This window comes from Ambystoma mexicanum, chromosome 5q (assembly GCF_040938575.1).
Source record: "Ambystoma mexicanum isolate Mex_15411 chromosome 5q, UKY_AmexF1_1, whole genome shotgun sequence".
In the NCBI taxonomy this organism is placed as follows: Eukaryota; Metazoa; Chordata; class Amphibia; order Caudata; family Ambystomatidae; genus Ambystoma; species Ambystoma mexicanum.
The window spans coordinates 422,553,302-422,579,581 of record NC_090933.1 but is presented as its reverse complement, the minus strand read 5'-3'; the positions used below and the strand labels follow the sequence as shown (position 1 = coordinate 422,579,581).

At 47.0% G+C, this 26,280-nt stretch overlaps 1 protein-coding gene across 9 annotated transcripts in view; it reads left to right on the top strand.

Annotated features, from left to right (window-relative positions):
• OSBPL1A (oxysterol binding protein like 1A) overlaps nucleotides 1-26,280 on the top strand; it is a 2,815,351-nt gene that overhangs the window by 2,367,937 nt on the left and 421,134 nt on the right. The gene's annotated exons all lie outside the window — the stretch shown is intronic.

The following is a 26,280-nucleotide window of genomic DNA, read 5'->3' as shown; positions in this document are numbered from 1 at the left end:
GATTTTACAATGCAAGAGTCAATTACCAATCTTTCCTTCTCCCCCAAGTTGTACTCCAATGGAGGTTATACGAAATCTAATCTCACCTCCTCTTTTCTTTTTCCCACTCCTCGGCAGCGTTCACCTACGCAAAAGGTCCAAACATCACCAAATGTACCAAATATAATTGAACTAACCTTAGGAGCAATGAATTTAACGTTACAAACCCTTACTACCTTGTTCAATACACTGAATACGAAATTGGATGTACAAGGTGCCCAGTTACTAGCTGTTCTAGCCTGGCAGGCCAAGCAAGATACATGGCGAGCGCCTCCACACTCGATAAGTAAAGAGCCTAATGTTCCGCCGAACAGTCAAATTGAGTTGGCCTTAATGCCAACCAATTTGGCTACGGTTGCCACTATGACATCAGTTATGGCTCCAATTACTATGTCAGCAAATGAATCGAAAAGTTCTCCAGTTGCATCAAATTCACTTGCCCAAACAGAGAACCAACTGTCTCCAATTGCCATAGACAATTCAGGCATACTGTGCTCTTTGCCGTATATAGGACAGGTAATCACAGATGTTGTTGCTGTCAACGGAAAGGAGACAGTGAGTGATTCTATCAGCATACCAACTCCAGAGCCCTATACAATATTTTGTAAAAAGATGACTCAATCTACTTTGGAATCCCACTTATCTGGGAAAACGACTCAACAACGTAGGAAAAATCTCGAGACTGTTAAAAAAACTAAAAATGTTAAGAAAAATGAAGTACAGGCCCCAACAAGTTCGAAACAATTCTTTAATATGTTGACTATCCCAAATAAACATAGTCAACAAGCGGCCTGTGCTATCACGAAAAAGTACACACAACTTAGCCAAATTCGCAAAAGCAAATTGGGCGCTGCGATTAGAAGGCAGGTATCTGCAACGCCTTACGAGCCCTTAGATAATCTGATTAAAGCAGTCAATAACCATGAACAAGAACAAGCTGGCCTGGAAACTCTTCACCCATTGGTAATGATGGAACCCAGTGCGAATTTATCCTCTGCCAAAAGAACTGAACTGCCACGTATTAAGAAATCTAAAATAAATGTAGCACGCGCTTCTCAACCCTCTTTAGTGAATGAAGATGTACACGAACAAGAAATGCTTGTTAGTTGTCGTGCTGAAATCAGAAAGGAAGTTGATGCTTATATGAGCAGACTTACTGCAGTACCGACACTCAAAGCCCCTTCACTTAAATCACAGAAAACTGATAATTTTCAAACTCAATATTTATTATCGAAACCTTCAGTCTCATTCAAATGTGATAAAAATAAAGAAGCAATAGAGTCGCCTCCGCCCTTGGCTACCCACAAAACTGAAATTGTTACCATGTTAAAAACTTTGCGCCCTTCTGTAGTTAATGAAACTCCCTCAGTTACGCAAAATACCTTTAATAACCTCCCAGGTAAATCAATTTTGAAATCCAAAGCAGCAAAGGAGAATAATATTGCACTAGTGCTGGGATGCCGGCCAGCTCCATATCCGCAATATGTGTTAAACCGACAAAGTATATTGCAGGTGTTCTCTGATATCCCGCTATTGCAAGACATTGGCTCTGCAGACATAGCACAGGTTGAGTTTTTCAATGACAACTCAGTAAGTACTGCATGCCTATGGCTGACGTCAAGAGTCGTCAGAAATCTCATCTGGGAAGCAAAAAAACCAACTTTTGACACTGGGATTTATACTACTTCTGGGCCCAACAAATTCACCTAATGGTTCTCTGAGTGCTGAAACGTGGACGGATTCTGCCATAAGGGAACTTAATAAGAGTATTGTGTATACAGATAGCAATGTATTAACGGAGGTTTCCTCCAAATGCTGCTGTAATTGCGATCCTAGGAGTTAACTTGCGTACAAGGCGGAGAAGAAAAGAAATATCCCATTGGTCTCTTGGAACACTCGTGGTTTTAATCATTTGGTTAACAACACGCAAAACATCTTAAATAATTACGATGTGATTCTTTTACAAGAGACATGGCTAACAACTGCTCCTTTATGGAACAACCATGAAATTCATTTTATGGCAGCTCTTCAAGGAAAAAGAGGCCGTCCGATGGCTGGCCTCATTACAGCAACTAAATTAAGCTCGAATATCAGCATAATATTTTCTCATACTCCTAATTCTTTCACGCAACTGACTGTTATGTCAATTGACTCAACCTTGTTCGCTATAGTTAATCTCTACTGGAATCACAAAAGCATTGAAGATCGGAGGTTTTTGAGTGATGTTGCTTCCATGTTGGATTTTATCTTGCTTGTTCCAGAAATACAGTATACAGTTGTTGCTGGTGATTTAAATCTCCACTGCCTCCCTTCGAAGAACATATCAGGGGATTTAAAATGTAAATTGTGGGAACAACTTATGCTCACAAGAGGCTTTTGTATGATGAATGAAAGCAAATTTGACAAAAGTGAGTCGATTCACACGTGGCAACAGGGTAGCGTGAAAGCCACAATTGATTACATTTATGTTGATGATAGGCTTTTTTCACAAATTCACTCATTTAACATTGTATCAAACTTAAATAGTGATCACCGATTGCTCACGTTACAGTGGGCTTCAAAAGTGACGAAAATTAATCGTAGCACGATGGTGAATTTGGGTCAACTAACAGTCTCTAACCAGCTGAATCGTATTATTTGGACTGAAAACAAATTAAACAACCTCAATACATCCCTGCAAGCTGCATTTTGTCACTCACGGAACAACACACCTTTCACCCCAGTTTCCTATTATGACTTAATACATCACTTTTCAGATAATAGGGCACAGACAAATTACACCAATAGAAGATCACATGTGTTTGATCTAGAGACCAAAAGCAAGAAAACTGAATTTCGCTTTAAAAAAAGAGAAGCCATGAAACTTCCATTGAGTACCAGGTTTACAGTACTGACACAAATCAAAACAGCATATAGGAATTGGCGGAGGCACCATCGAAGTAAATTATTTCAACAAGATGGTGAATTGATGTTACAAAATATTGGTGATAGCAATACAGCCCAAATCTGGAAAGCACTGACCAGCGTAGTTTCCCCGGTGCAATTAAAGTCACAAACGCAGAGTTTTCCAGAAGCAAGCTGGATTAGTTACTTTTCTAAAATCTATGCTAATCCGCCTGATTGCAAATCTTCTATAAGTTCCGCTCCACACAAACGATTTCATATTAATATTGATAAATCTGACATCGTATATTTTATCAATAAAATAAGTCAGTCTAGGGCGCCTGGTCCGGATGGCCTATCAAATAAAATCTTTAAGGAACATCCATTAATATGGTCAACAATTCTATATCATATATATGAGCACATCAATGATTCCCAAGAGCTTCCGGCATCGTGGACTCATTCTTTGATTGTACCAATTCATAAAAAAGGTGATCGGTGTCTCCCACAGAACTATAGACCCATTGCCTTATTAGATGCTCCGGGCAAACTCTACAGTCGTATTATTTTGCAGGAATTGAATAAGTGGACCCTAAATGAGTCTAAAAGAGACCCATTTCAAACAGGTTTTGTAGCAGGGCTAGGCACCTCAGTAAATCTAATCACATTTAATATGCTAAAATCCAAATATGCAGATCTTAATCAACCTCTGTATATGGCGTTTGTCGATTTTCGGGTAGCCTTTGATTCAGTCGATAGATCATTATTATTTCAGAAATTACAGAACTATGGCTGTCCTTCATCATTGCTAACTATAATCAAAAAATTGCACTCGAATACGAAAATGCAAGTTAGATTATCGCTTGATGGGCTGTTGTCTGCGAATATTAAGACAATGAGAGGTCTAAAACAGGGGTGCATTTTGGCGTCTACTCTCTTCAATCTTTTTATTTTAGATATTGGGACTTCCTTTGAAGAAGTATTGTCAGATTCTCCCAAATTAGGAGCTCAGAAAATTATATGGCTCTTGTATGCTGACGATCTTGTCCTTATTTCGCAAACTCCAAGAGGATTACAGAACCTTTTGGATAAATTGGACACTTATACGCACACCAACAATCTAACTATCAATGTGGACAAAACTCAGATAGTGATTTGTCAAAGAAAAAGGCAGACAAAATTGGTGAGAAATCAGTGGTTTTTGCGCGCAGTTCCTTTACAAACTGTACCAAGTTACAAATATTTAGGATTACCCTTTACTGGCTCTGGCTCGAATCAAATTTATGATGACTCTGTAAAAGCCAAAGTCATGACTCTAATCTCGCAAGCCAAAATAATTCTATATAAGTATGGCAAATTCACTGTAGAGCATGTGGTAGCCTTTTTCAATCAAAAAGTTGTCCCGATTCTATCCTACGGAGCTGAAACTCTGTTACTTCAATCTAGAATTTACTGGGATCGACTTGAAGGGAAGTTCTGGAAAGCAGTTTTCTGCTTACCAGTGTGTACTCCATTGTGTATGTTAAGGTATGAACTTGGCAGTATCTCCTTGTTTGGTTTAATTCTTTGGAAATTTTGCAATCTGTATCGAAAATGTCTTTTGGGTATACAAACTAACAATATGCTGGGTTCAACTGCAATGTATATTTGTGCATCTAATGATGTATGTATTATTATTATTATTATTTATTATTATTCCCTAAAAAGTGGGTAAGAGAAACCATCAATGCTTTAGCCAGTGCGAACGTTTCAATTGACTTGCTACTTAAGAATCCTGCTCTAGCAAAAAAAAGAATGTATTGGCATGATTGGAATGTTACCCAAGAACTATGTAAAAAATATGTAGATTTTGATCGAAATTTGTTCCCTCACAAGAAGCTTAAACAAATGGCCTATTATCTTTTAAAGTCTCCATCACATCATGCTCGATCTGAAATGTTAAGACTGCGTTTAAATTTACAGCCCACAAATCAAATTTTAGCACGAAGAGGTGTAATTTTAAAAACTGAAACATCTTGTCGTTTCTGTAAAGATGCTAAGCAATTAGAGTGCTTAGCTCACCTAGTAGTGGATTGCCCAGTTCTAAGTGGTATACGTAAACATTGCTTTCGCAATGTATTACAATTGTACTGTGATCACTCATCAGATGAAATATGGATTATATTAATGACAAGCAATCGCACTGCCATTCACATTGCATTAACACAATTTATAAAAACAATTTTACCTCACGATTTATTGTTCATGGACAACTGAAAAATGCATTTTAAACATTAGGATGAGTCTTATTTTTATTATTTATTTATTTTTTTTTTTTTAAACTTTTAAACTCTTACGATTATTTGCCAATCATTTTTTTTTTTTTTTTTTAACAGAACAGTCCTAATTATTCTTGAAACAAATCTGTAAAATTTAACAAATCAATCAAATATGTATATATGCCATGGAAAGCTTGGAAAATTGAAAGATTGGTAAATTGATATAAATTATGTAAAATGGTAAAATTGTAAATTTGCAACTTTTCTGTAATGAAGATCTTTTTGAAAGGTTGAAATCCTTCAGCCAACCAAATAATAAAAAAAAAAGTATACAGGGTCGGGTTGTGTTGATTTTTTTCGACAACCAAGCTGACCTCTTGGCTTTAGCCCAAGTGTTACACAACGACAGTGGCGTGGACATGTCTCCAGATGTTGAATTTCAGCAGGGTCAGCCTTACATGCGCACACATGCTAAATTTAGGATATTCGTGGACAAAGTAGTAGACACCCTAGGTTTGAAGTCCTCTTCAGCAAATGTTCAGGGCTACCAGTTAACGGGCATTTTGGATGAAGGTCCTGTGACTGAACATAGCATGCCACTTAATCCGACAAATGCAGACCCCCCTAGCCTCCATTTGGCATCATTCCTGCTCCGTTCCCCCACTAAACTCTAACTTTATGGGGAATTACAGGCATGCAAGAGGAGATCCATCTTTCCTGGCTTCTCACCCTTCTCCAGAAGGTCTTGTTGAGTAGGCAGCCGCAATCACCACCAGACCTGCGACATCCATTTCTTATCTGCCTCCGGACAGGGAGGGTAAAACGTTGGACACAATGGCCAAGAAGGTCTTTACTTATGGCAGCATGGAGTTTAAAACCACCAGTGTGGCCTGTTGATTTGCAAAGTACTCCTTTTGTTTATGGAAAGCATCACAGTACATTCCCGAAGGTGAAATGCAGGATGGATTTACACTGCTGGTGGAAGATGGGAAGGAGGTAGCCAAGCAGTCGTTGCAAATGGGCCTGGACTTGGCCGACTGCATTGGTCGTTCGATGGGGTCGGCGGTAGTACTGAGAAGGTAAGCCTATCTGAAAACCTCTGGCTTCTCCCGAAAGTCCAGAATCGGCTACTGGAAATGCCTTTTGATGGAGAGTTTCTTTTTGGCCAGAAGGCTGATGACTCTCTGGCAAATTTCAAAGAGTCTAAAATAGCTGCAAAATTGTTGGGCCTATCTGTGCCGCCAGCTAAACCTGCCTTCGGCTTTCCCTCTAGGGGCAGAGGCTACAGGCACTATGTACTGTATGGAAGGAAAGCACAACTCCCACAGGCCAGGCAGAGGCGTGTCTCGCCTTCCGGAAAGGGACAGAGGAGCTTCTAGTGTCTACCAAACACCAGCGGGGATGGCGCCGCCCTCAAAGCCGCTTTGATTTCCCCTCCCACGACTTGCCGGTTGGTGGACGGTTGGCAGAATATTGGCCCCAGTGGCAGGAGATTACCTCTGATGCCTTCGCCCTGTAGCTCGTTCGGTGGGGTTGTTGTCTACCCTGCTTAAGAAAACCACCAGACATACCCCTACCGCTTTCAATCCAACCGGGTCAGGAGCTCCAGGAAGAACTGCGAGCCCTGTCGTCAAAGGGTGCTGTGGAAGAGGTACCTCCCGATCAGAGAGGATCCGGCAAGTATTCCTTGTATTTCCTGGTGCCAAAGAAAGGAGGTCGTCTCCATCCCATTCTGGACCTCACGGCCTTGAACATGTTTCTGAGGAAAGACAAATTCAGGATGGTGACGTTGAGAGAAATTCTCCTTGCTCTCGAACTTCGGACTGGCTGTTGTCAATAGATCTGCAGGATGCCTATTTCCATGTGCCAATACATCGAAAGCACAGGAGGTTTCTGAGGTTCTGCATAGGGGACAAGCACTCTCAGTTCAAAGTGCTTCCCTTTGGGTTGACCTCCGCTCCAAGGGTCTTTACCAAGCTCATGGCAGTAGTCTCGGCTCACCTCAGGAGATCCGGGGCCCATGTATTTCCATACCTGGATAACTGGCTGATCCGAGGGAAGTCGGCAGGGCAGGTCTTGTCTCATCTGAAGGACATCTGCCTACTACTGCACAGGGCTGGGCTTCTCCCTGAACTTGAAGAAATCCCATGTGATGCCATTCCAAAGTCTCCAGTTCATCGCAGCAGTCTTAGACAACCGGATGGAGAAGGCCTTCCCTCCCGAAGAGAGAGTCGTCAGCATAGCACAGATGGTGCACTTGTTCTGGAATCACGCCACCTTTGCAGCAGCATCCTTCCTCCGCTTCTTAGGTCTCATGCCCTCGTGTATTTTTCAAGTGCGAGAGGCCAGGCTGCGCATGTGATCCCTAAAATGGCTCCTGAGAAATCAGTGTTCACAGTACCTCGGAGCAATCACAGATCCTCTCAAAGTGTCCAGCCAAGTGATCCACGACCCCAGCTGGTGGACCGACCGCAGCAATCTTATGGCGTGTGAACCCTTCCGGCTACAGGCCCGAGTGGTCCTGAATACGTCTCTGAAGGGTTGGGGCTCACATTGCGAAGACTTGCAGGTGAGCTGCCTTTGGTCAGCTGTATAAGCAGATGGCACATCAACAGGCTGGAGTTGCAGGCCACCAGGCTAACCCTGAGGGGTTTCGCCCCCGTCTCTCAAGGGGAAGCATGTCCTGATTCTGACAGACAACACAGTGGCCATGCACTACCTGAATAAGCAAGGTGGCATGCGCTCCCTTCCCCTCTGCAGAGAGACGATGCAGCTGTGTTTCTGGTTTCTGGAGAACCAGATCTAGGTCTCAGCAATTCATCTGGTGGGGTCAGAGAACTGCTTGGCAGATGCTCTGAGCGGGCAGAGCACAGTCTCACATGAGTGGGAAGTGTGCCAGGAAGTCCCAGAGGATGTCTTCTCTCTCTGGTGTATTCCAGCAGTGGATCTGTTTGCGACAGAGTCCAACAGGAAGTCCAGACAGTTTTGCTTGAATGAATTCCCAGCGAACTGTGCACTGGGGGACGTGTTCCTGGTGCAATGGACCTTCCCTCTCCACAGCGCCTTCCCCCTTATTCCCGTCATTCCATGGGTTCTCAGGAGGTTGAAAAGGTTTCGAGAGACCATGATCTTGAAAGCCCCGGACTGGGCGAGGAGAAGTGATACTCTGATCTCTTGGATCGGTCCACCTCACTGGTTGCCTCAGCACCCGGATCTCGTGGCCCAGTCGAAAGGTTGGATAGTTCACCCGACCCCAGAGTCCCTCAACCTACATGCTTGGCTCTTGAGAGTACAAGGTATGATGACTGGGACCTCTCAGAGGAGGTACTGGGGGTATTGCTGGCTGCACGCAGACCGTCTACAAGATCTCTGCATGCGTGCAGGTGGAGAAGATTTGAGGCATGGTGGAGGGAATGCGAGATTGTCCCAGTCTCTTGCCCCACCACTACAGTGATGGAGTTCCTTCTGTCACTGGTCCCAGCAGGCCTTCAGGTTACCACAGTCAAAGGATATTTGGCGGCCTTGTCTGTGTTCAAAAGGTCCCCAAATCAAGGTTCTTACTTTATGTTCCAGGTTATGGCCCAATTCCTGAAGGGCCTTATAATAAGAAGTTTCCGCCAACTCCCTTTATTGTCCCAGATTGGGATCTTGGTTCTGACATTCCTGATGGCGGCTCCGTTTGAGCCCATGCATTCCAGTTCTTTGAGACTGTTGTCTTTGAAAACAGACTTTTTAGTTGTCATCATGTCAGCTAGGATGTTTAGCGAGTTGCAGGCATTGTGTTGCAAGCCCCTGTTTCTGCATTTTTTTCAGGAAACAGTTTCCCTTAAAGTCAGACCTGACTTTCTACTGAAAGTGGTTTCTGAGTTCCACCTTTCTCAGTCCATAGATTTACCAGTCTTCTACCCTCCACCACAACCCTGTAAGGAGGAGGAGCGGTTCCACCGTTTAAATGCCAAAAGAGCATTGAGCTTTTACGTCAATAGGACCTAGCGACGTCTGAGTTCGGACAATATGACCAAATGTTTGTGGCCCATTCATTGTCCCACAATGGTCTAGCTGTAACTAAGCATACTCTGTCTCATTGGATTACTCTTTGCATCACAGAATGTTACCAGTCTGCAGGCAGGGAGCTTCCTCCCGGCATCAGGGCACACTCGACGAGAGGGCTCTCGGCTTCTACAGCCTTGCAGAGAGGAGTTCCCATAAGGGACATCTGTCATGCGGGCACATTGTTGTGCTTGCAAACGTTTACCAGGCATTATTGTCTGGATGTTGCCCGGTGGGCTAATGCATGTTTTGGTAGGGCAGTTCTGCAAAATATGCTGCTGTAGCACTTTCTACCCACCTCTGTCGTCCAAACTGCTTGGGGAGTCTATCAGATGAGGAATCTGCAGGCGAAAAGCAATCCATTGAAGGACAAATTACTTGCATTCTTTCTATGGATTCTTCTCTTGCAGATTTCTTATCGCCCCTCCAATCCGTCCCTGCTCAGAAAGTTATTTCGGCCTGGTGCATCTGTCTAAGCAAAGGGATATTTGGTGATGGCTCTGAGGTGACCGATTGTTTAAAAAAAAAAAAAGAATGAAATTGGGATGTTTCCGATTGTTACGGTTTTTACAGGCTGGTTAGCTTTGCCTCACATAGTTTTCCTCTTCAGCATACATGCACAGGGAAAAAGAGAGGAACTGAGGTATGGGGTGCATTGACTTGGTATATATATGATGCCTGACTTGACATCTAGAGCCGACGATTGAGCACCAAGCAAGACGGATTGACGGCCATGTTGAGGTCTACTACGCCCCGTGTAGAAAAACTTTCTGAGCAGCAGACCTGGATAAGGATATCTGTCAACTGTGCAATCTGCGGGATAAGAATCCATTGAAAGACATTACAGTAAGTCATTTCTCCATCTATAAATCTCCCAAAGCATAAGCAGCCAACTTCAGATCCTTTGAGCCTTTTGCTGTTCCCCTCTTGCCTCTGGCAGTAGTTGATAGATTGATATTGCCTGTTCCAACTCTTTTGGCTTGGGTATGGGTTGTGCCCTTCAGAATTCAGAGGTTTCCCTACCGGGTAGTTGGAGTTTTCAACACCTTACCGTCTTAGGGTTGGAGCCTTTTTAGTTTATGGATGGCTGAAAACTCCTTGGCTCTTAATAAAGAAAAGAACTAGCTCTTGATTGTGGCCTCTTCCCCAAGGTTCAAGAAACTTGATCCAGCATACAGTAGTTTCATTATTGCCGGCAATTCCATCTGTGTAGCCAAAAGCATAAAGACACTTCGCGTGTTTCTTTTTGACATTTTGTTGTATTGAATTTTGCAATATGTTAAGCAGAAACAGCAAGAACCATTCCCTCCTCCCTCCCACCCTCTCCCACCCTTCTCCCCCCCAGGCCACGAGCCTCAACCTCCCAAATCTCCATCCTGCCGGGCAGTCTCTCCACGTTCATTGTAGGTCCAACAGTCTCAGGCGCTGTGGGCACCACACCACCCTAAAGTCATCTTTAAGAAAATCCAACATTTCGCCCCAATCCGCCGCAAAGCCCTGCACTTTATTGTTCATGGCATAAGTCGCCCACTCCAGAGCTACTATTTCCCACATTTTCCTGAGCCAGTCCTGGCACATGGGGACCTCAGTGCGCTTCCATCTCTGTGCTATTAACATCATAGCTGCCAACGTCAGTATCGCTTTTGCCTTCTCCCTTCCTCTAGGTTCACCTACCCCAGCTGCTTTTCGAATGCCTAAGAGGATGTGAACCGGCGTTCTTTCATCTCCCGGACTGAAGGCCTGCTCTTGTGCTTTCCATATCTCCCCCCAAAATGGTTCAATCTTTGGGCATGACCACCATATGTGCTCCGCTGTACCTGCTAGTCCACATCCACTCCAACACTTCCCCGAAATTGCTGGGTACATCTTATGGAGGGGTATAGTGCCACCTATACAATATCTTGTACCAAGCCTCTTGCAGTTGGGACGCCTTAGCCAATTTAGGTACTCTCCTCCACAACCTCTCCCATTCTGCCCTATCAATCTCCCGCCCCAATACCTGTTCCCATTCCCGCATATAGGCCCATTGGCTGCCTGCATTAGCACTATCCAGAATCTTATAAATATTGGAAATGAGGCCTTTCGTTCCATCATTAGTGAGGAGGAATCTCTCAAGTAGCATTGGGTCTTGGGTGGCTGCCTTTTTAACCCCTGGGTGCAGCACCCAATGCCGGATCTGCGCGTACCGCAATCTCTCGCTCTCCTGTAGTGCAAATTCCCTCTTGCAGTCGTGAAAAGACAACAACTCCCCTCCCCGGAACATATCAGCCAGTTTCCTGCAACCCCTTTCCTGCCACTTCGCAAATGCCCCTTTCTCCAAACCTGGTGTAAAGTCCCCATTACCAAAAATGGGAGTGAAGGGGGACGGAAGTGTGGTTATTCCGCTAGGACCCGCCAGATTGTCCCAAGTATCAGCCATAAGTTTAGTAATAGCGCTCACATAAAGATGCCGGGGCCTACGCGATTTAGGGAGCCATAATACTTCGGCTAGGTTACGGTGCGTCACCGCCCTATCCATCCTCACCCACCGTTTATCCTGCATGCTCTCCTCGGCCTTCAGCCATTCCCTGATCATGCGAAGCTGTGCAGCCTCATAGTATCGCTGAAAATTCTCCAGTGCCAGCCCTCCCTCTCCCTTGGAAGCCATCAGGAGTCTGACGCCCACCCTGGCTCTCTTCCCTTCCCAGATAAACCTCTTGGTCAGTGTTCCAATCTCTTTAAAGAAGCTTGACGGGACCGGCAGCGGGATCGCCTGGAATAGGTAAAGCAATCTTGGGAGTGTGACCATCTTGACCGCGGCTATCCGCCCCACCCAAGTCACCCTGAGCCCTCTCCACCTTTGGAAGTCCTTTTTAACCGCCTTGAGAAGCAGGGGAAAGTTAGTTGCATGCCACCCTGCCAAAGTTGCCGTGATTCTCACCCCTAAGTATCTAATCCCTCCCGGGCTCCACAAGAAACGAGTGCCCTCCTTTAGCCTGTCCCGTTCCTCTGCCCTTAGTGTCAAGTTCAGCACCTCCGACTTATTAGCATTAACCTTTAGGCCCGAGGCTTCCCTAAATGTCTCCAACAGAGTCACACACACTTGTAGTGATTCCCTTGGCGCGGTCAACATCAGCAACATGTCGTCTGCAAAAGCTGCAACCTTCTGTTGCTCTCCTCCGAAGGGGATGCCCTGTATCTCCGCAGCCTCCCTTATTGCTTGGAGAAGTGGTTCTAGGTAAATCGCGTAAAGTATTGGGGAGAGTGGACAGCCTTGCTTAGTTCCTCACCGCAAATTTACTCGCCTCGAAGCCATTCCATTCACCATTATTCTGATGGTGGGGTCCTGGTAGTTAGCTTGAACCATCTTCATGAAGTCCTCCCCAAAACCCATCCTTTCTATTACCCGGAACAAAAAGGTCCACTCCACGTCGTCGAAAGCCTTTTCCGCGTCAAGTGCCACCAAGACCGCGGGAGTGTACGTTTTCTGCACTTTTTCAACTATATGGGCCACTCGTCTGATATTGTCTGCAGTTTGTCTACCTCTAATGAATCCGGCCTGATCGGGGTGGATCAAATGCGGGAGGATGTACTCGAGTCTGTTCGCCAAGATCTTTGTATATATGTTTGCTTCGGTATTAATCGAAGCTATAGGGCGATTAGAAGATCTCTCCTGTGGGTTTTTATTAGGTTTAAGGATGAGGGTAACCTTTGCCTCCTGCATGGATGGGGCGACTCTGTTTGCCGGAACGAGTTAAATAATGATGTCATTTGTGGGGCCTGCTGCGTGATGAACAATTTATAAAATGCAGCAGTGTAGCCGTCTGGGCCGGGAGCTTTGTGTGCCGGAAGAGCCCTAATCACCCCTCGCACCTCCTCCTCCTCCGAGATTTCTTGATTGAGGGCTTCCCTCGTGTCTCTGCTCATTTCCCCCAGCCGTACCTTTTGCAGGAATTTCTCCTGTCTCTCTCTCCGGGGGTGCTGAGTGGCATATAGGGAGTCATAATACTCCTCAATAGCCTCCTGTAAATCTTCTTGCCTTGTGACCCGCATACCTGATTCTGATTTCAACGCCGTGATCGCGTTTCTCACCCTTTTACCCCTTAAAAGGCGAGCCAAGAGTGTCAGGTTTATTGGCTTTCGTGTAGTATTTTTGCCTCACAGCCAGCAGCGCTCCCTCTGCCTTTTTGGTGCGCAGAAGTTCCAGCTGGCCCACCGCTTTCCTATATTCCTGCATTGCTGCCCGGGAGGGGGTACCGCCCGCAGCCTGTCTTGCTGCTTCCACCTCGGCTTCTAACTGGGATTCCAATGTTTTCAATTGCTTCACTCGGTAAGCAGACGCCGCAATGAGTTCCCCCCTGATAGTGGCTTTGAAAGCATCCCACCTTATACCTTCTCCCGTGTCCTCCTTCCTATTGGTATCAAAAAAGAGCTTAATCTTCTCCTCCATGTCCCCTCGGAACTTCTGGGTCCCTCAATATGGCCTCTGAGAATTTCCAACCCCAAACTCCCTTCACCCTCCGGCCTAGGTCTAGTACCATGGAAACCGTTTTATGGTCCGCTATTCCTATCGGTCCACTATGTACCTCCCGGATGCCACCCACCAGGCCTGCCGAGACCCATATATAATCAATTCTAGACTGCAATCCGTGGACCCCTGATAAAAAGGTGTGACCCTCCTCATCTCCCATTAATTCCCTCCAGACATCGCGCAGCCCCATCCTACTAATCTTATCTTTCAACTCTGCAAACATTACCGTTCCCCCCCCGCCCACCCGCTTTCCAACCCTGTCCCTTTCCCTGTCCCATGATATATTGAGGTCGCCCATAAGGACGATCTGCCCCCATGCGTGGTCTTCTAGCACCTTCAGGACCCGATGCAAAAATTGCTCCTGACCTGAGCTAGGGGCATACACTACTGCAACTGTATACGGGGCCTCTTGGGACTTCCCCCTTGCCACTATACCTCTCTTCTTTATCCCTAATCACATCACCGATTTTGAAATCCACCGTATTTCGAATGGCCAGGGCCACCCCCCCTTGCTTTACAATGACCTGAGGCATGGAGGATCCGGTCAAAGCCACGTATTTTTAATCTGCCCTGATCCTTATACACCAAGTGTGTTTCCTGAAGCCCCATAATGTCTGGCCCCTCCTTCTGCGTAAGGTGCTCCAGCTTCTTCCTTTTAAGAGGGGTGTTCAGCCCTCTTACGTTATGTGTTAGCCACTTAAGTGGACCCCTATCCATAAGTGGTCGCCACTATGTGGTAGCATCCTTCTGCCCCTCCCTCCAATTGGTTGCTCGTTGCCACCCCCTAAAATCCCCCCTTTTTCCCTCCCCCTCTAACCCCCCCACCCCCCTGAAGGATAACACCTTCCCGCACTCTCTCCACCCCTAACTCGGGCATATCGCCCTTTCTGTTCCCAAAATGGCTGCTCTGCCTGTGACCCCAACGCTTTCATCCTCCTTTTAAGTTTCAACCCTCTCTTCACCGAGTTTTCCTGGTCTTTGTAGGTTGTTATCCTATGGTCCTTTCCTTCTTTTATCTCCTACTGTCGTCCACTCCCAAGGCCTCGATCTGGGTCGGCCACTTGTGCCTCTTGGTCTTGAGCTCGATGGGTCGTCCTCCAGGTCTATGCGCAGCAGGTCAGCTCCTTCCTCAAGTGATGTGATACGCCTCTGGGCGCCTTCCCATTCAAAGAGCAGCCCAAACGGAGAAGTCAATTTGTATCGTATTGCTTTCTCATTTAAGAGCTTTAGCAGCAGGCCCATTTGCCTCCTCTTCAGGAGTGTACTGCTCGCCAGATCTTGAAATGGCGCGATCCGTTGAACCTCGAACATAATGGGTTCCTGTTGTCTTGCTTGAGGACCGCTTCCTTCAGGGCGTACCTAGTGAATGCCGCCAAGATGTCCCTCGGCCTCGCTGTCTGTCCTTTGGTCAATCGCCCAGTTTTGTGCACTCGATCTAGCTCAAGCACTTCAGGGTTGCTCTCGCCCAGGATATCGGCAAAGATGCCTTGGCGTACACCCTTCAAGTTCTTATCCGGTACCGATTCCGGCAACATTTTCACTCTAATGTTGATCCTACGGGATCGATTTTCCAAATCCTCCAGCTGAGTTTCGAGGTTTCTGGTGGCAATGTCCAACCTCTCAATTGCTTCGCTATTAGCAGTGGTGTCTTTATCCACTTCTTGGAGGCCTTTCTCCAGGGTGTCCGTCCTTTCCCCTAGCTGCCGCATTTCTTGTTTCATCTCTCCTAGGGCTTCATTTAAGTCAGCTCGCATCAGCTGGAATTGCTCTTGAAAAGACTTTACTAAGTTAGTTTGCAAGGCGTGCAGCTCCCCTAGGAATTCCTGCCTATGCATTATTGCCAAGTCCTCTGCATTTCCCTAGGAGGTGCCTTCTCCTGCGATCTCCCTGGAGGGTCCGGGGTCCCTCTTTCGAAGTCTGCGCTGGCCACATTGTGTGGAGGGTCCCCTGGTTGTCTCCTGAGGTTTGAGGCGCTTCCTCCCTTTCCCCTTGATCTTTGTAGACATGCTGCCCGCCTCGCTCCTTCTTGAGGCGGGATAGTGCACCTGCGGGGGAGGGGGGCCGTGAGCCAACTGTCCACGCTATGACCCCCTTGTGACCGGGTGGATCAGGCTCTCTATAGCGGGGGTTCGCCCTCTCTGAATAGTGGGATCAGGGATTGGGTTCCCCTCAGGGCCCCCCTAGTTCTTCAACGGGAGTCCTGCACGTGTCTTCAGGGGCCACTCAGTATGGAGGAGTGGCCCCACCCCTTCTACGACCAGGGTGCGAGTGTAAATGTGGCCGTGCTTCCTTTGAGTCCCTCGGTGTCTCTTCCTTGGCCTGGGCCAGTGGTCTGCTGAGCCTTGGGTCCTCGTTCCCGGGGCCTCCACTCCCAATGTTCCTTTGCCCCCCCCGAGGGTCAATTCGATTCCGGACTGCACTCCGGTTAATTGGGGCAAGCAGGGGTGCAACCCCCCCAGGCCTCCCAGGGCAGCGCGCCAAGTCTAGTTGTGCCGCTCGGCGGGCGGGTAGGGGGTACCCCCTCCCAATATGGCCTCCTACCTTCTTTCTTGCCAGCAGTCACCCAGAGCGTTGTTTCAGGACGAGGGCACTTCGCCGTCACCCGCGGGCCGTCCTTCCCACGCGGGCACCCTGGTCCCCCGGCGACATAGCTGCAGGTTTCCTCCTCCCAGCTGCGAGTCCCGCCACCATCTGCTTGCGGGCGGGCTCCGTGGGCCAACCGTCCACGGACTGCTGCAGCAGGCTTCCTCCCCTCGTTCAGGGGATCCGGGGCCCACCGGTCTCCTGATTTCGTCCTGGGCTCAACCGGCAGTGGCGGGCCACCCACAGGGACGCCTTCGCTGACGCGGCCGCCCTCGCCCCTGGTAGCTGCAGGTCTTCCGCGGCTTCCTCGTTGGGCTGCGCCCCCCCGTCTGTCGTGTCTGCCACACACCAGGGTCCGGCAGCCTCCCCCGCCGATCCTCAGCCCTGCGCCGTCCCGGGGGCCACGCACACTGAGGCCCTCCAGCAGACTATTTGATGGGGCCGATCGGCTCCACTGGTCTTCACTTCTCTCCGCCGACCCCGCGGGTGATCCCATGTCACCTGGACCGGATCTGCTGCTGGGGTGGTGGGCACCTTTAGCAGATGGGTCCGGAGAGTGCCGTCGGCACGTCTACACAGTGCCGGTGGCCATCTTGGAATCCCCTTGGCATGTTTCTTGATGCAAAACTTACTATGAACTCTCATGTCTCGCACACCCAGTCCTCCTGCGCATTTACGACCAAATGTCTACATCACATTCGTCCCTTCATTTCAGCCAGCAACTGCGCTGTTCTAGCCACCGCGTTAGTGAACTCAAAACTAGATTACTGCAACAGCTTGCTGGCTGGAACGACGAAAGCCAATGTGAACGCCCTCCAGGTTTCCCAAAACGGTGCAGTATTCGCCATTTTTTGTCACACCAAACAAAATCATGTCTCTGATGCTAGAAGAGAACTACATGGGGTACCTATTAGACACAGGATTACTCCTAAAATCTGGACACTTGCCTGTAGGTGCTGGACCAACACGGCCCCACAATACCTGAAGGACCAAACCAAAGCTAACATACCATGTCGCTCCTTGCGCTCCCAAGATAACCTGAAAATGGCTCAACCTTGATACAAGCTTGTCAGGTTTGGCGGTACACTGTTTGACATACAGGCCCCCTCTTGACTGAACGCGCTACCAGCTTCTATTAGAGCAGTAATCTCTATTAATACTTTTAAAAAGCTTGTGAAACGCCACCCCTTTGACCTTGCTCCAGGGTAGTGAGTCACGTCGTGCCTCCTCTTCCCCTATGGTGCTGTGATCTGCTTTTTGGAAATGACCTACCTGGTTTTTGTCTCTTATTTTCTCTTTTTTGTGTGCCCTGAGGCCTACAGGCATGCGCTGCATTATTAAAATTAAATATTAATATTAAGAATTATTATTATTATAGCATGCCACTTGCATTGGTTTTTGACAGTTTGGCATTCATACAGCTTGTCTTCACGTAGATGTCAGACATCAATGAAATGGCTAGCTAACATTGTTTGTCCTTGTAATGTAAATAAGTTCCTGCAAAGAAGGTGAATAAGGAAACACAACATCACTCGACAAAACACCCTAGGTTCTGGCATCTAATTTGCTCTGTAAATGATGATGGGGACATAACCGTTCCACATGTTTGTGATCTCTTCACTGTGAAATATTTGGTTTACTAAAAGATTCAGGAGCCCTAATATACATTTCAATGGATTCTTGATCCAATACTTGATTTGCTGTTTTTTGAAAAGCGGATTCATTCCTTTTCTCGCTAACCAGTTGGTGTAAAGATTGTGTCTATGCAACAGCCATTCAGTGGCCTCAACTAAGGAAGATTTGTACTAAAGAGTTACTAACAGCTAGGACCAGTTCTGTTTATGTATGGATGTCTTCTCTGGTCAGGACGCCCCTTTTGGGCAGACCGTGCTTCAGTGTTTTCTGGTCTAGTTTTTGGATCTTGCTGTCCTCCCTCCTCCATGGTTCTTTACTGCTATGGTAGCCTGTCTCTGATGAGGAATTTATTGGAGGAAGTCATTATTTGTTGAAACAATTGCTTGCCCCTTGCTAATATTCTTATTTACATATTAGTTCTAATGTATTCCTTCTTCCTATGGATTTCTTATCTATGATATTCTTTCCCAGCACAGCTGTCCTTTGGAAATGTGTTCACCACTAGGGGGTGCAGCGCTTCCCCGCCCAGCTCCATGTGCCGGACATGTCAGGGCCAGTATATAATTAGGCCCCACGCCACATAACCTCAGCTTCATTTGTCCATGAATTAAATTGCTTCGGGAATGCCATTTATCAAACATTACTTCTGCAACATGCCTCATTTCAGTAAAACCACATTTCTTCACGGATTGCTGGGGACAAATGTCTGTCTTTGACCCCCCACAGGATTTGTTTTTACTGCCTGGGGGAAGGATCACGATGTGTAGGATTGGGGATTATGTTCCGCATGTACCAAAGAGGAGTTGAAGTTGAGAGTGGGGGTTACTAGTGGAACGAATACAGGCAAAGCGGGACAACCTGCACTTAATAGCATTTTCAAATACTGGCATCAGTAAACCATAATGCCACAGGTCCCACTGCACCGTGAAGACCGTGGCAAGGATGTATGTGAAGTCCAAGTTGGTGCACCAGTCATTTAAAAACTTGGTCCACTCTCCCAGTCAATTAGTGTACTGTGACGAACCCCAGGATGTTGACAATGCTTCCGAAGGGGGTGCCCCTTCCCATGAGGCCAGGGTGGTGAGACCGCTACCTGATAGTCCCCCTGGGGCTGGTACCCAGTGGGCAGATCTCGTGGGAGGGGAATCTCCTTTTGGGACCAATGACGACCTTATATTCCCACCAGTCACATGACCATAGACCCCCTTCCCACCGTTACCCCACCTTTCCTTCACCTCCTTCCTCTTCAGTCCTACCCTCATAACCTATATACTTTTCTAAAGCAGTCCAGGTAGAGAATACTGAGGCGAGGAAGATCCTTAGTGAGTTACCGCATCAGCACTCACTTAGTACTGAGATGAGGAGAAAGTGCAGAGCAATACCAAATAACTATCAAACACTTTTACCAGTCTAGTGCTTCATGACAATTCATTGGAAGAAACGAGATAAAAACTGAAGAGGGACTTGACAGGTTGTCAAGCCCTCCCTGGAGGAACGGCGAGAGCGAGCCTGGGCCCGATGTGCAGGTGGGTACTGGCCAGGACTGAGAGTCCGAAGTCAGTCCAGGACATGAGGACCGCACGGCCTGCAGACGGACTAAGACTTTGTGGGCCCCAGAGAATTGGCAAGCACAGAAGTGTGCAACCATGCTGTCCTGGAAAGACAGAAGACTGCCCAGCCATCGTAGAGCATGGGAAGATCCAGGCAGTTACCGGAGCTGCGTGACCGAGTCCAGCTACCTCAACAGAGTTGACACATGCAAAGACCATACTACAAGGCACCCGGGTAGAAGGCTCAAGGAGATGGTGGCAGGAATCAAAAGGCTAGGAAAAGGAGGGTCTGGGACCCTAATGCAGTGGGAGAAACACAAAGAAGTACATGGACTTTGTACTAAGGCTTGGCAGGTGAGTGAGCAAAGCCTACTGAAAGGAAAACCGTGGCCGGAGTTGCAAGTCTGGGACTCGTTACCCAAATAAAGAGAACTGGAAGTTAATGGACAGTTCCTAAGGTACTTGGCAGGCCAGTGAACGAAGTCTGTGTGGGCTATCACAGCCTGGAGAGCGTATCCAGGCTACTCTTCTTTGTTGCATGTAAGGAAGGCATGGTATCAAACAGAAAGACAGACACAAGTGATCACAGTTCAAAGGTGTTTATTGAACTTCAACTGGGTTTGGAAAACACCTGTCTAATCCTATATCTAAAGATAGAAGCAAGCTATGACCATCAAATAATAATAACGCAGTCCTTGTGGTGTCTTGTCAAAATAAAAGGGCCTATACTAATAAACCTATTCCCAATCCTTCAAAATACAAATGGTGTGGGAAACAATGTTATACATATCAAAAGTGTTCAAGAAATGATATGTCCGCATATTCAAGCCGTTGGCTTCCATTTCGCACGTTTTCAGCACGGGACAAGGCGGCACACTCGAGTTTAACACATTCCCTTGCTTTTCTAGCACGAGGATGCAGTTCACATCTCAGGATCAGGCCTCCTGTACCAAAGTCTCTTTGCCATTCAAAGTCTCTTTTTCAGAGGGCCTGATGCAACAAACATTAAAAAGTTCCTTTCTCATGTACAACTTCTTGGGTGATTTTTCGATTCACCCCGGGTCCCCCTCTGCCAGGCTCAGACCCACTTAACACAAAATCTTCAATTGGTCTCCCTCTGCCGGGCTCAGACCAGATTTGTGTATTTTTCCAAATGTTCTCTATTTCATCCAAAATCGAAGACTTTCGACTGTGCGCAGAATTTTGCTTGACCCGTCGCAGGACCACTTAGATTCACATTTATTCGTTCACTTTCAAATGATCTCCATCGGCCGGACTTGGATCAAATGTATCTACTTTCGTTACTCCTCAGCTGGATACTGTAAGGAAGGCATGGTATCAAACAGTGAAGACGGACACAAATGCTCACGGTTCAAGGGTGTTTATTGACTTTCAAGGGGGTTGGAAAAATGCGTATCTAAACCTAAATCTAAGGATGGGAGCAAGCTACGACCATCAAAATAAAGGTAACGCAGTAGTAGTAGTGTCTTGGTCAAAATGAAAGGGCCTATACTAAAAAAAACGATTGCCAATCCCTACTTCTAAGCAATAAACAGTGTGGGAAATGATGTAGATAACAAAAGTGCGTCATGAAACAATATATGATATGATATGGCATTTATAACGCACCTGTACACAAGTATTTCAACTGGATAGTTGGTTCCCCTTCTCCACATTTTCACCACTGGACAAGGCGGCACACTTGGGCTTGGAACACACTTCAGTTGGGCTAAGCACAGGACCACGGTTCCAGTTCATATATCAGCTCTCCGCAACCAAACGTCTCTTGCTCAATCAAGGAAGGCTTCTCCCTCGCAATACTAAAGTTCAACAAAGATTGTGTAAAGTTCCTTTCCTCAGGAGTTTACTTTTAAAACAACAAAAGTCTTCTAGTTCCACTTTGAGTCCCCCTTGACCGGGCTCAGACTCCATTTTCACTTTACAATTTACCATAGACCTCTCTCCGTCTGGCTCGGGCCTCTGTCTGGTTCCGTTCTCAAATCACACCACTTTCACCTTTCACTTTCAGTCCCCCTCCTTTGGGCTCAAACTCTTATTTCTTTCACAGTTTATACATTCTGTTAGCGGGTTACATTCAGGGAGAGACCTTTCGATTGGGCACACACGCGGTGCCGGACCACTCTGCTACTTAGTATCGTGCGTCCCTTCTCAAAGTTCAGAAAACAATTATCGGCTTTCCCTTTTCATTCACGTCTTCCATCAAATGCCTTTTCCATTCGACTTCATAGGACGCTTTGTTGCCATCTCAACCTTCGTTCAAACGCACCCCGGTTTCACACAGTTGCCTTCAAATCACCTGCTGTTTACAAGGTTTGGCTTGCGGCTTTGATCATGGAGTCAAAGGGGATACCACGGTGGCTGCACTTCTTTCCGACACGACTAGTCAGGCAGGAGGGCCCCTGGTATCTCAGACACGCATTACAGGATTCTTTGGCCTCACTTCTCCGCCTCACATGTGCTGCTTCCGAGTTTTCAACAGCACAGCAATTATTTGTCAAACAGGCCAAGGGCTTCTCCCTCCAAGGTTTTGTTCTACAACTTTCAGTCTGGCTTCCTCGATTCAGCTTTGGTCTGGAATAGGCTGCTCCTTCATGTGCTTTGTCTCGATCCTTGCCTTGCTCGAAGTGTGTTCCCGTGCTCTGCCTTTTATCCAGATGGGGAAGGTAACAGGGATTCAGGGGCGAGTTGTTCCAGGCAATTTCCTGACTCTGCCTGACCACGGCACTGGGATATGTTCCAGTCTGTCTTTCCCCAGTGTGTAAAGGGAATGAGGGGGATACCACGTCTCATAATTAGGTGTCCCATACCCACTCCCCAAGGATCCCCCAACCAGGTCATCCTCCCGCGTAGGTCCACCCCCAGGAACTGATCCAAAAGCGATGGCCGTGTCCTGGCCACCTGGATGACAGATAACCGGAGACTAGTGGGTGAGACACCTTCTGGTTTCTCACGCAGTACCTAGTGAAGAGGGAACCAGTACTGGTTTCTCACAATACCTTACAGAGACCTTCGATTGAGCACCCATGCGGTGCTGGACCACTCTGTCAACGGTAGCTTGTTTTAAAGTTCAATCACTCAGCAGCAGTTTAACTTCCCTCCTGTCTCTTATCACATGCGTTTTAACAATGTTCGTTCCAGTGCCCGCCATACAATGTTGCTGCTTGTAACCATGGCTTCAACACAGAGCGGTCTTGTATCGGTCTCCCCAAATCACTGACTATGTTGTTTTCACTGAAGCCACTTTTTTCTTGGAACCAAGGACAGTACCACAGTGGCTGATGATCTCCCCGCCTTTATTATTGATGCGGGAGGGACCCAGGTATCTCTGACACACAATGCAGGAGTCTTCAGCCGGTTTTCCTGGTCTTAAGCTTTCCAATCTCGAGGGTCCATGAAAGCAACAGTTCCTTGTCGAAAAGGTAATGGGTACTTCCCTCCTTGTGATACCTTTCTGTTTCACCTTCTTTCTCCTCTCATTAAATTGCCATCTTGGAACTGCTGTTTCCTTGTGTGTTTTGCCTCGCTCAACGTGTGCTCTCGGGCTCAGCCTTTTATCCATGTGGGGAAGTGTAATGGCTTCAGGTGTGTGTTTGATGGTCAGTAATTGCCTGACCCTGCCTGACCATTGTATTGGGACATGTCGGGTATACGGCTCGGGTGTTAGTCTGTTTTCCCTTAGAGCAGACTCACAGTGAGAAAGTGTTTGTGTTGTAAAAGGCGAGGGGGTAGAGTTCCTAAATATCCTACCGGGTAGGATGGGGTAAAGGTGTTACAAGGAAGGGGATACCGTGTCTCAACATCCGGTGTCCCAGTCCCAAAGACCCCTGTGCCAGGTCATCCTCCTGCACTGGTCCACCACTAGAAACTGGATCCAAAAGCGATGGCTGTGTCCTGGCCACCTGGCTGACAGATTCCCGGGGACTCGTGGGTGAGACACCTTCTGGTTTACCCAGTGAAGAGGGAACTCGGTCTGCTCACCAGGGTCAGGGACCCACCACATCTTGAGAAGTTTTATCTCGGCTATTCTTCTTCGTCGCATCACCTGATGAGAGGGAACCAGGTCTGCCAACCAGGGTCAGGGACCCATTACAGCTTGGGGAGTGCATCTAGGCATTTCTTCTTCAGTGCAGTATATGGCAAAGGGAAGCCAGAGCTACCAACCAGGGTCTGGGGAAAGGGAGTCATTCCCCCAACAGCTAAGGAGCGGCTGAAACCACATTGGGAAAAGTTCTACCAAGACAAGAACTGCCTTTTTGTCCAGGGAAAGGGAGTCATTCCTCTGGACCAAGAAGACATCTCCTTTGATTTAGTTAGCTTAGCGTGCAAGGGACAGAGTTAGGATTTTGGCACTGGACATTGGGACATTTGCTTTGGACATTCTGACACTAGTTATTTTAGTTGAGGCAGGGAACCCCTCTTAGAGTTAGGGCGAGATAGGATTGTCTTTTACTTTTTACCCTTGAATAAAGGTTTATAGCAAACACTATGACCCCTCCGTGTCAGAGATTTACTTCTGCACCCTTACAGTACCTAGTGCATACAGCGTCTAGTTTAGGGGGAGGTATTACAGGGCTGTGTAGGCCACGGCGCAGTCCGACAGTGTGGGTGTTGCGAGAACACTGTGACAAAAGGTTGGAGCAAGTTGTCAAATCTGGAATGAGCCGTTGCGAGGAGCTTGAACATTAGAGGGCGAAAATGAGGTGGCAGGAGATGCTAAGAAGGAGATTGATGAACATCAGGAGAAGTTGGTACTATGATAGAAGGATAATGTTACCAAACATCCGGAGTAGCTGGTGTAGTGGAAGTGAAGGAGGGTTGAGAAGAAAAGGAAAAGCAAATAGAAGCACAGCACAGGAAGGGGCAAGTTGGACCTGTGGTAGGGTCAAGGAAAATACCACGATCTGAAGGGCTTGGACCCTTGTTGGGAGATGGAATGAGTGCATGGTGGAGTCTCGAGTAAATACAGGAAAAGGGAAGAGAGGCTCTGAGAAGGTTAAAGATCAGGATCCTGGGAGAGAGGGGTGACCAGACTCTGAAAGTTCTGTGGGGCTGTGGGAGATGAATTGGCCCTTTGATTCTACCTAAGCTTTGCAGAGAAATTTTATATCATCAGTTATTAGGAGCAACCCAGCCACGTCTACAGGTGCTGCCCGAAGAAAGTACAAGCCTAAGAGAAGAAGGGTGCGAGAAACCACTGAGAGCTGCCTTAACATCGCTCAATCCCTTATCGGCTCCAAATTTGACTATTTTAATGCGCTCCTCAGGGACACCGGCAAAAAAACCCTCAGCAAACTGAAAACGGTACAAAACAATGCCCTCCGTGACACTCTCGCACTTAATAAGAATGACGAAGTCTCGGCTGCAGGGAGAAATGCGCACTGACTCCCCATCAGACAACGCATAAATAACAAAATCCTCACCATCACACACCACTGCCTCTCTGACACAGCCCCTAGCTACCCGACCCAAAGACTTAAACCTACTTCCACCAAACCCACTCGTACCACGTACTGCAGCCACCTGTCCATCCCCAGATACAGACAATACAGAACAAGAGGGTCCAGCTTTCCTGTATCGGTAGCCACACTTTAGAGCTCACTGCCCCCTCCATCAGAGCAGAACCCTCCTACAGACTTTTCCGAAAACAACTAGAGACCCACCTGTTCAAATAAACATTACCAGCCTTGTATATATGTACGTCTTATCCCGCCTGTAACTAGCGCCTAGACGCCTCCTGGCTTAGTGCGTTCTTAGAAATGCATAATAAATACCTGATGGACACAAAAGAAGTGGACAAAAAAGCAGTGTGTAGGAAACCCTAGAGTCCAAAAGTTGACTGGACATTGGAAGTTAAGCCTAGACTTTTTAAGATGTTTCGAAGAATCTTGTTTTAAATAAAAACCCTTTGTAATCAAATTCTCTGGTACTGTTGTGCTGCCCATTTTTCTGTATAATGTCAGAAGTGGGATGCACAAAGGCTGTAACAGAAGCCTACACGCTCAGTCCAAAAGGTTGGATAGAAAGTTTTCAGACATTCGTGATTGCCCGAATCCCCACCAAGGCCACGCCTGCCGTGGCTGGCTTTAACCGATAGCGTGGAAAATATGGTAGACATTCCCCAGGAGGGCGAGCCCTGATCTCAATGGCACAACCAAAAGAACCTATGGGAGAATCACTCCAAAGTTAGTATGGCTGTGAAGTTTGGAATTGGCGCCAGGGCGGGAATCATTGACTGAGATTATTGTGGGGTGTGGGCTGTCAACGTGAAAGTTCTCGTATTTAAACACAATTTAACGTTTGGATACTCATTTACACATATGTCAAAAGTGGGGAGCAAGTTACTTTCCTGTAGCTATGCTATCTTAAACACAGTGGCATGCGAGGGTGAACTCTCTATATTCCCTACTTTTACCAGAAAGCTTTGTGAGACCCTGGTAGTAACCTATGAGTGAGTACTGATTGAAAAACTGGTAAACCCTTAATAATGGTGACTGTTGTTGGGGGTACGAGTGGGTGGGATTTCATGGGCTGGAAGTAAGCATGGCAGTGTTGTGAGTGGGGATGTTGTAAGAAAGAGATGTGGATTGATGAGACATTCAAACAAATTGTATAGACCCGTTTCATTGGTGGTATTAACCTATTAATGTAGTGAATATAAAGAGTACTTCTAAGAGTGATTTACTTTTCAACATTGAGTCCTATTTGCACTACAACATTGTTCCTTCAAAGACCAATATGTTAACCTTGGGAA